Below are 10440 nucleotides of genomic sequence, written 5' to 3'. Positions count from 1 at the left end.
CTTCCCACCATGAGCCCGCTTACCTCCAGCTGTGCTGGGGGTCAGCAGGGGGCTCTGCGGCTGCTGAGGGGGTGTCTTGGGGGCTTCGGGGGAGCGGGGGTGCAGCGGGCTTCACCCGCGCATCTCTCACCGCTCCGGAGCCTAACTGAGCTCAACTTTCCAATCTGTTAAGATCCTTCTGAATTGCACTCCCATCCTCCAGCATGTTCACAGTCCTTCCCAGTTTCATGTCAACTGCAATCTGGTATTGAAAGGTGACCAGATACCATGGTTGGGAAAGGTGTATAAGAACCAGAATAGAATATGGTACAAAAACTACTTGGTTCTACTCCAATCTTGGCAACACCCTAGCCTCCATCCTCAGGGACAACAAGGTCATTCTCCTGGGTGACTTCAATGCCTGGGTTGGATGTGACCATGAAATCTGAAGCAGAACTACTGGCAAGAATGGTGTGGGGAAAACCAATGCCAATGATATCCTGCTCCTGACCAAATGCACCCAACATGGCCTGATCATGAAGAACACTGGCTTCCACCAGAAAGACCAGCTCAAGACCATGTGAGGCATCAGAGGTCAGAGCACTGGCACCTCTTGGACTACATCATCATATGAGGTAAAGACCTAAGGGACATGCTTGTCACGAGGGCCATGAAGGGATCTGAAGACTGCTGGATGGGCCACCAACTCGTGTGCTCAGTGATGAAGATTCACCTGGTGCCAAGACAGTGGAAGACCCAGAACGCCACACGGAGATGGCTGAATGTTACATCTCTGAAGGACCCTGGACAGCGGGAGGAGTTCCAGGTCCAGTTGTACAGTGCACGGGAGCAAGTCTCTACTGCTGATGACATCTCCATCCAGGCACACTGGGAGCAACTCAAGACGCCTGAGCCCAGACTATTGGGTTTGCATCGTGACGGAACCAGGACTGGTTCAATGCCAGTGATGCTCAGATTCATGATCTCTTCAAGTGGAACCATGCAGCCTTTATCACCTGGCAAGACCACCCACAAACTCAGTGAAAGGCAGCAGTGTACCATCAGCTGAAGGCTGAGGTCCAGGGACACATCCATGACATGAGGAACAACTGGTGTGTGGAGAAGGTACGCGTGATCCAGGGCGACGCTGACCAGCACGATGTGAGTAACTTCTTCCAGGCTACCAAGGCAACCTACAGATCCCATTCCATTGGACAAAACCCATTCTGATCACAGGACAGCTCCCGGCTCCTCAAAGATGATGATGCCATCTATCTGCATTGAAGGTCTCCTCCTTAACCGGGAGTCCACAGTGTTGGAGGAGACCTTTCAAGCTGTCCCGCAATGCCCTGTGGTGGATTCTCTTGGTGATCCACCAATCCTCAGAGAGCTGAAGCAGGGTATCCAACAGGTGAAAACCAACAAAGCCTGCGGACGAGATGGTATACCCATAGAGGTCTACCATGCTGGCAACTTCTGGCTCACATCACAACTCTGCCAGCTTATCCTCCACCTTTGGGATGAAGAGGACATCCCTGGGGATCTCAAGAATGTGACCATCATCACCATCTACAAGAAGGGGGACAAATATGAACTACAGAGGGATTTCCCTCCAGTCCATTGTGGGTAAGATCCTGGCTTGCATCCTCCTGCACTGCCTTCATCTCATTGCTGAGGAGATCCTTCTGGAAACCCAGTGCAGCTTGTGACCATCCCAGGGCACTGTGGACATGGTTTTCATTGCCAGGCAGATCCAAGAAAAATGTTGGGATCAAAATCAAGAACTATTCCTTGCCTTCATTGACCAATGCATTGAATTCCTTAAATCATGAAGCTACGTGGAGCATCCTCCAATGCCTTGGCTGCCCGCTGAAGTTTGTCACCATGCCTAGACTCCTGCATGATAATCTGACTACCACTGTCCTGAGTGGAAGGTCTGAAGCTGCCTTCCAGATCTGGACTGGGGTCAAACAAGGTTGCATGATTGCCCATACCTTGTTCACCATCTACCTGACTGTCATCATCCACCTCATCTGAGATGATCTACCATACAGCATCAGTATCAACTGTCTGGGAAGCTTTTCAATCTTGGGTGCTCCCGGGCAAAAATGAAACTCACTACCAAGGACATCCACAACCTTCAGTTTGCAGACAATTCTTGCGTGATGGCTCACTCTGCACAGGATGTGCAAGCAACCCTAGATCTCTTCAATGCGATGTATAAGAGACTTGGCCTATCTTTGAATGTTGCCAAGATGAAGGTTTTCCACCAAAGCTCCCCAGGCAAGCTGAACATTCCATGTACTATCTATGTAGACAGGGAGGCTCTAGAGTATGTGGAGCACTTTCTGTATCTTGGCAGCCACCTCTCTCAATGGGCTATCATCGATGAAGAAGTCTAGCACCAGGTCAACTGCACCAGTGCCACCTTCTTCAAGCTGTGACAACGTCTCTTTGAAAATAGAGATCTTCAGCAATCGACAAAGGTCCTGGTTTATAAAGCTGCATGCTGACCACTCTCCTCTACTGCACTGAAGCCTGTAACCATCTATCAATGCCACATTAAGACCCTTGAGAGCTTTCACAAGTGGTGCTTGTTTTGAATCTTGGGGATCAAATGGGAGGACTGCTGGACCAGTTTGAGTATCCTCCATGAAGCTGCGTCCACCAGCATCGAAGCCTTGCTCTTGAGAAGTCAACTCCGATGGATGGGCCACTGTGTGTGGATGTCTGAGAACCATCTCCCTCACCAGATTCTGTTCTCCCAACTCTCCGTTGGCCAATGCTTAAAGGACGGCCAAAGGAAACAGTACAAAGACACGTGCAAGGTCGTCCTCAAGCATGGAGGCATCAACACCAATGGCTAGGAGTAGCAAGCTGCTGACCTGGTCCACAAAGGTGTGTGCCACTTTGAGGCCCTTTGAGGCCCAATGACTTGATATCAAAGTGGAACAGTGGCAGTGGAGGAAGGAGAAGGAGACCAACCCAGGGCGGCGAATCCCATTGCCCCATGCAACAACATGCCTCCATTGCCGAAGAATGTGTGCATCCAGAATTGGGCTCCTCAGTCACCTGAGGACCCATCAAGCCTGATGGGTGTCGTCCTCAACTTCAAGGGACCATCGATGATAAGAACCAGAATAGAATATAGTACAAATTCTACTTGAATACTTTTATATAAATAATTCTATAATCAAATGAGTTTTATATTTATGAATTATTTTTCCAGGGCTGAGAACAATGGGGTTATCAAAGACTTTTTGATTTTGCTCATCTTTATTTCATCTGTATTTATATTCAGTATCATCAAACCTAACTTTGAGCATATTAATTGAAATCATTACCAGTAGATAGCAGTCATAGGCATATTGGCATTATGTCATATGAAAATTATAATTCCAATTTTCTTCTACTTGAAATACCATATTCAATATTTTTTCTATCAAAAATGACCTGGATGAGAATCATTTTTGCAATCTAGTTTCAATTACAATCATACAACCATAAAAACTCACTAAAATAAAAAAAAACTATTAGAGAGACTCAGAAATGAACTACTAAATTGCTGTGTTGTACTCATTACCTAGCTCAGTAGTTTCAAAATGGTTTATCATAATTTTACACTCAATAAGGACTGAGTTCCTGGAAGGAAAAAGACATCTTGATGTTTTTGTTTTTATTGTTTATCACATTAATATGAGAATTGTTTCAGGATAAATCATTTTTCAGGTTTCAGATGTTGCCATTGCAAATTGGGTATTTTTTTTCTGGGAAGCAAAACATGGTAAAGCTGAAAAGTTCAGTTGACTGCTGGCACATTTCTGTGATATAGCTTCTTTATGTAGTCCAAACTATTCCGGTTTTTGTATTTCTCAGTGAAAAATTAACCTGGTTGTCCTTGTTTGGAGTGGCAGATACAGGCATATTTATATTTATTTTTGCAGTAATAAAATAGTTTTTTCTTGAAAGCTGCTCTCTTAAAATCAAACTTACAGGTCATATTCATAGTTCAGTTAAGTCATCAAAAATAGGACCGGGTGATTTTTCTTTTGACAAATACTGTAATTCACCAGAAAGGTCATCATGGTTGGAAAAGAAACAACTTTTTTAGGATTAAATTAGTAAAAACAAAGAAGTGGCTATTTCTCTTCCACCCAGAGGCTCAACAGTTAGGGCAATCCCCAGTTTGTAGGTTCAATTCTCTTCTTGACCAAAAGAGATGTGGACCTATATTTCCCATATCATAAGTGCACAGCACCCTGCTTGAGGCCATGTCAGGTTTGGTTCTTCTCAGTTTCTCCTGTTGATGCCGTTCCACTTAGCATGGAATATTTAAATATCCATTGGGTGTATGAGTGAGAATGATTCTGTCACCTAGTCACTAGAGCACATTAGAGGCTGGGCAGCTTCACTATATAGTTAAATATTTTGCACAAGGTGGAACAACATCAACAGAGAGGTTGAAGGATTTGTGCTTTCAGACTATCCTGCAGCCAGGACACTCACTTGGGAGGAGGAAATTCATGTTTGAACCCATTCTCTGTCAAACTCAGAGTTGAGATTTATACCACTGCCACTTTATGCGCTGCCACTTCCCAGAAGAGTGCCCTAACTACCCTACTACAGGGCATTTTGGAGTGGTAGATTTCATTTTCTTCTGCTTGTAGTGTTCAGCTTTGTATGAAATCTTTAATTATTCATTGACACAGGGAGCAGATGTGCAAACACATATAGGTGAGAACCCGCACCATGGGGCATAATTCTCAACTTGCTTATTCTCTCTCTGTGGGTCAGATAATATCTAATATTTCTTGCAAGGTAAAATAGCTTCAAGAGGAGGAACTGCTAACGTTCCACCCCAAAGTACCTTCTAGTGTGGTAGTTAAGGCAATCTGTATTACTGTCTAAGAGTATTCATTGTTCTATATGAAATGAGTTGATTGCTTTGTTGTAAATACTAATGGATGAAAGACACGCATAGGTGTTTCACATGACAGCCTCTTGGCAGCCTGAGCATACCAGTGACTGACTAAATGAATACAGAGATCAAACCCTATTATGCTCCATAGATGTTAACTTCAGAAAAAGAGTTTTCCCAGTTCCCAACCTGTGCAAGTTCTGCTAGGAAAGAATTTTGCCTTCCATGGCCTTCAGTCTGGCCCTTTTCAAAATTAATCAATTCACTGCTGGGGGAGGGGCGGGGGGAGGGGGATCAGTAGACAAGAGACCTGATCCTGCTACCAGTGAAGTCACTACTAATGAGTTCTCTGCTTCAGGATCAAAGCCAGAATTCTGTAAATGCATCCTAAAAAATGCACTGGTTAATGGCTGAAAAAAAATCTCATTTAATAAAAATAACTAGCAAGAAAAAACTCTGGAGAGTAATAGACTTACTCTGATTTTACAAGCAGTAATAAAAATCTTAGAACCAACACATGCAACAACATTTGAGGCCTCCCAATAGAGTCTTTGCCCATTCAGAGAAAGCCAAGCTAGTCAGTCAGGCATCTATGCCTCTTAGAAATTAATTGCAATCTGCTATTTTAACCAGCTGTGGTATGGTCTTTGTTGGGCAAACAAAGGGAAAACAATTACAAGAGTCTGAGGCGCTCTTGGACTCGGTGTGTGTGTCTATATGTGCAGATAACTGTGTTGCGTGAGTGTGTATATGTATGCAGGTGCCTTCATGCACCCGTAGTTTTCAGGATCAAACAATCTTGTGTGTCCATTTAAAGGAATGTGTGCATTTGGGTTAATGGGGATGGAGTCTGCACCTGCACAGCGATCACAATAGTCTCACTGTTACCTTGTGCCCCTTGCCTGTATGTTGCGCTTCTCAGCTAGACAACAGGCATGGTCTTTGTATTGTGTCTGGACAGTTCTTAGCACAATGGAACCTTGATTCCTGATTGCAATCTCTTGGTGTTATTGCAATAATACAGTGAGGACAAGGCTTTAAGTTACATATGTGTGTGCTTTTATAATTGTCTGATGTACCTCAGAGCTGTCTAACTGGAAGCTTGGGCCACATCCTGTCTGCAAAGAGCTAATGTGAGGGCCATGGATTCCCACCCAGCTGCCACTCCCCCATTGCTCTTGCTGCTGTGACAGCTGGGGTCTTTGGGCCATGGCCACAGCAGGAGCAAGGGAAGTAGATACTTGCCCTGGCTTTGTGATGGCAAAAGGGCAAGCCTGCACATAGGTAATGGGCATGAAGGGAAGCCTTGTGTGGCCTGTGCAGCAGGGTGGCTGGCTTAGCAGTGCAGCAGGAGTCCTGGGGAGCCCATGCTGGGTACAGTCTCCATGGTGTGCAGCCTGGGGCCCATGACTCGTGTAGCATATGGTCCCCTGCCACTCAGAAGTTGGATAGCCCTGGTGTACATGTTCATATGGGTGGTGGGACAGTCCTGCTGAAAGTTTAGCCCACATAAAAACAGAACACAGGACAGGAAGAATAGTCCAGTAGCTATGGTGCTAGCCTAAGTTTGTTTTTGTGCCCTATTTCAGATTGCTTGTGTGACCCTGGGCAAGTCACTCAATTTACTCAGTGTTTCACTTTCATTCTGACAAGTAGAGATAATGTCACTCCCCAATTTACTGGAATGTATTTATAGAAGTATGAAGTGTTCACATACCAAAATAATGGGGACCATAAAAGACCTCTGCTATAGCCATATTAGGTAACTGCAGCACAAAATGTTTCATGAACACAGATTTCAATTCTTAAATAAAATTACACGGTAACAGGTACTTTGCAAAGTACTAATGATAGTATTGACAAAGACCTTTATGGAGAGAGTTAATTTTAAGTTAATGCAATAGAATTCACCCAGAACACCGGTTTCAAATTTGTGAGTATTCAAATTCAGAAACCAAGACAGTTTTTACCTCCAAGACATGTATGTAGCTTTGACTGCCTGCAAAAACATCTAGCCTTTTTGCTTGCATATTCAGAAGAACATAGTTGTCATTCCTATGAGAAAACTTCCCTGGCTCATCTGCAAAATAATACTGAGAATGTTTCAAAAACAAAAATGAAAAAACACCTAGGACATGAAGAACAAGAGGAGAATTCTTAATAGTTGGAAAGCATCCTTATATTAGTAGGTGAGAAATGGAAAGTATGAGTGGATAAAATAAATGTGACTTGCATAACAATGGAGGGACCTCACTTTCCTATTTGCCATGGGAATGCCAAGTATTTAATAAATAAGCTGAACTTACTCATTGTACGTTGGTCAGTACTAGGGGTTGTAGGTATCGCTTGCCTTATAGCACTATAATATCATTGGGAAAGTAAGGCTGGAAGGAGGCTCATGAGATTACTTAATCCAGCCCCCTGCTCAGGTCAGGACCATCCCTGACTAAACCATCCCATCCAAGTGTCTGTCTAACCTGCTCTTGAAAATTTCCAGGGGATGGAGATTTGCCCACTTCTCTAGGCAGCCTGTTCCAACACTTGTCAGTTAGGAAATTCCTTCTTATATGCAATCTAAATTCCTCTGCTGCAGTTTGAGGCCTTTGCTCACAGTCCAGTGTCCTACATCCACAAAGAAAAGTCTATCTCTATCGTCTCTGTAATCATCCTTCCGGTAGTTGAAGACTGTTATCAAATCCTCACCTCAGGCTTGTCTTCTCCAGACTAAATAATTCTCATTTTTTCAGCCTCACCACTACTGAATAGAATGGTAGAATTACTTCACTTGATCTGCACGTGACATTCCTGTTGATACAACCCAGTATATGGCTTATTTTGCAGCAGGACATGATTGGTTCCTACTCAGTTTCTGGTCTGCTGTAGTTCCCAGGTCCTTCTCTGTAGTACTGTCATTCCCCTGTATTTATGCATGCAGTTATTCTGTCCTAGTAGAGGACTTGGCATTTGTCCTTGTAGAATTTCATCTGGTTGATGTTAGATCATTTCTCCAGTTGATCCAGAACATCCTAGACCCTAGCCTATGCGTGGGCAATAATTTGGCTGGAGGGCCACTTAAGGAATTTTGGTGAGATGTTAAAGGGCTTGGGGGAGGGGGGTGTGGACTTGGCCTTGGCCCCCCTTCATGACTGTTTGAAGCAGCTAGCACAGTGGGGGAGGGGGGGGAAGGAGGAGGGGAGATGCCTTTTGATTCAGCTCCAGGCCCATCTGCCCCATACACGCAGCTTAGAGGCCATGGATGGAGCAGGCAGGTGGGGTCTTTGTGTAGACTGCCTGGGACATCTGTGGGCAGGGTGTGCTGGGCCAGGTGATGGGATGGCACCATGGGTAAGTGGGGAGTGGTGTGCAGGAGCAGGATGGGTGAGCAGGGCTGGGGCCAGGGCCAGGATTGTGTGGTGGTGACAACATGGGGCTGGGGCCTGGAGCAGAGCTGTGATCTGTGATCTGCTCCCTGCATATCCCTGGCAGCAATGGGCCCCTGTCCAGAATTGACGCCTGTTGCAGGGATGTGCGGGGAGCAGATCACTGCTCTCTCCTGGGCCCTGGCTTGGCACTGTCACCATTCTGTGATCCTGGCCCCAGCCCTGGCTGCCCATCCCACTCCCAGACCACTCTACACCCATCTGCAGCCCCATCCCATCCACCTGGCCAAGTGCACCCTGCCCATGGGGGTCCCAGCCCAGCCTCCATGGAGACCCTCCCCCCCATAGGCTGACCTGCTCTGTCCAGAGCCCCCTGGTAGTGGATGCAGGTGGATGGACCAGGGTGCCCAGGGAGCAGAGGCAGGTCTGGCAGTGGAGACACTGGCAGCAGCAGCTGTAAGTGTGAGGGCAGCGAGCCGCTGCTGTAAGGGCTACTGAGAAGCTGAGTCCAACCATTGTGCTGCACCCACCCACTCCCTACCGCTACACCACTCAGCCCCATGGATGATAGCTCCTGGCATGCCTGAGAGCTGTGCATGGGTATAGAGCGGGATGTGTTCCACACCACATGGCACCTCTACACTCATGGGCAGCTGCACTTGCCATGGCTCAGGGTGCCCCCCAGACCTGGGTTGGGCAAGGTTTAGGGACCCACCACAGGATGGGCCACCATAGAATCCTTTGGTGGGCCAGATCCAGCCCACGGCCCATATTTTGCCCACCCCTACCCTAGCCCTACCCTCCAGGGAACCAACAACTCCACTCAACTTGGTGTCATCCACAAATACACACAAATGATCTTCTTTTAACCTAGGAATACCTATAATTTTAAATAACTGATTCATTGCATTCTTTGCTCAAACCCAGGTTATTTTCATTTCTGTTTTTCAGGATTTCCTAGAACCATTGGGACATAAGACATAGGAGGAATCACCCAATCTCCGTGCCTTTAATAGGTTTAGTTTCTGATAATCTAATGCTTTGTCCTGTCTAGTTGTGAAATGTTCCAAGCAATTTAACATAAAAGATTTTATATAATGTAATTGCTATATCAGAACGGTATAATGTATATAACGTAATTGCTTTTGCAGAAATGTATATTTGATGAGACATGTCCTAGATTAGGTAGGCCTCACAGCCATGGCATATCCTTATGCTGGTCAAGAACTAGACCATTCAAAGGCAGACAGTAAAGTCAAGAGTTTGAGTTGAAATCCCGGTTATAGCTTTAAGAGTCTTTTCTGAGAGTGCCTCCCTTAGCTGGAAATCAAATGCCTGGCTTGGCTTAGAACCTCAGATTATGCCAGGCTGCATTTCTCAGAGAGGAAATTTGTTTGATGCCTAGAAGTTGGAACAGGATGATTTGGAAACATAAAAAAAAAACCTGTTTACATCTGGCCTGGGTGGTCTTGGGATAAGGGTTCTTCTGTTTGCTTGTTCTGTTAATTTCTCTTTAGATCAAGAATTCACGATGAAGGGAACATGATCAGAAACTGCCATGCCTTTGCATGTTTGTTATTTTGGCTGCACGAATAAATGTTATGAAATCACAGAGGTAGTCATTTTCTTAAACTAGGACTCAGAGTTTCCATCTATCTTCCAAAACCTTGGCCCTGCTCTATAGAAATAACAGTTTTTCAACCTCCACCTTTCTTCATATAATTAAATCAGGGGACGTTCTACTTACTGCACACATCTACACTGCCTCTCTGGCCTGAGGCTTGAGTTTATAAAGGGTGATGCAGGTCACCTGACTCCTCAACTTCTGTCCTGAGGTCATATGGGGCTGACTGCACCTGGATCTGGTGGCCATCTGATTTCCAAATCTTCGGCCTGCTAATAAGCTGCAGTAGCACCCAGACAACATGAGCAAAACTAATGACCAAACTAATGGAGGGGGATAAGGAAAAGGAGTGAAAGCATAGGGGCAAGGAAGGGTTGCGGGGAAGGTGGAGTGAACCACACCCAAGGCAGCCAGGGAGCACCCCAAAGGGAAGGGATGACCTGGCAGACCCAAGAAAGGGCAAAGGAGTGAGGTGGGGAAGTGAATGGGAACATGGTGGAGGAAGTGGGGGTGAAGCCCAAGCACCCTTGACCCTCTAG

The 10440-nt window shown here is 45.7% G+C and overlaps 1 long non-coding RNA gene across 1 annotated transcript in view; it reads right to left on the bottom strand.

Annotated features, from left to right (window-relative positions):
• LOC109318913 overlaps positions 1–10439 on the bottom strand; it is a 20102-nt gene extending 9663 nt beyond the window's left edge. Inside the window, exons 1-2 of the long non-coding RNA XR_002103348.1 lie at positions 10025–10439; positions 6868–6977 (exon numbers count right to left, since the gene is read on the bottom strand). This is a non-coding gene — a long non-coding RNA (uncharacterized LOC109318913). The remainder of the gene's footprint in view (positions 1–6867; positions 6978–10024) is intronic.
• Between the last annotated feature and the right edge of the window lies 1 nt (position 10440).

This window comes from Crocodylus porosus, unplaced genomic scaffold, assembly GCF_001723895.1.
Source record: "Crocodylus porosus isolate Cpor-Errol unplaced genomic scaffold, CroPor_comp1, whole genome shotgun sequence".
Taxonomy (NCBI): domain Eukaryota; kingdom Metazoa; phylum Chordata; order Crocodylia; family Crocodylidae; genus Crocodylus; species Crocodylus porosus.
Note: the sequence above shows the minus strand (reverse complement) of the source record. Positions and strands in the feature narration are given on the sequence as shown.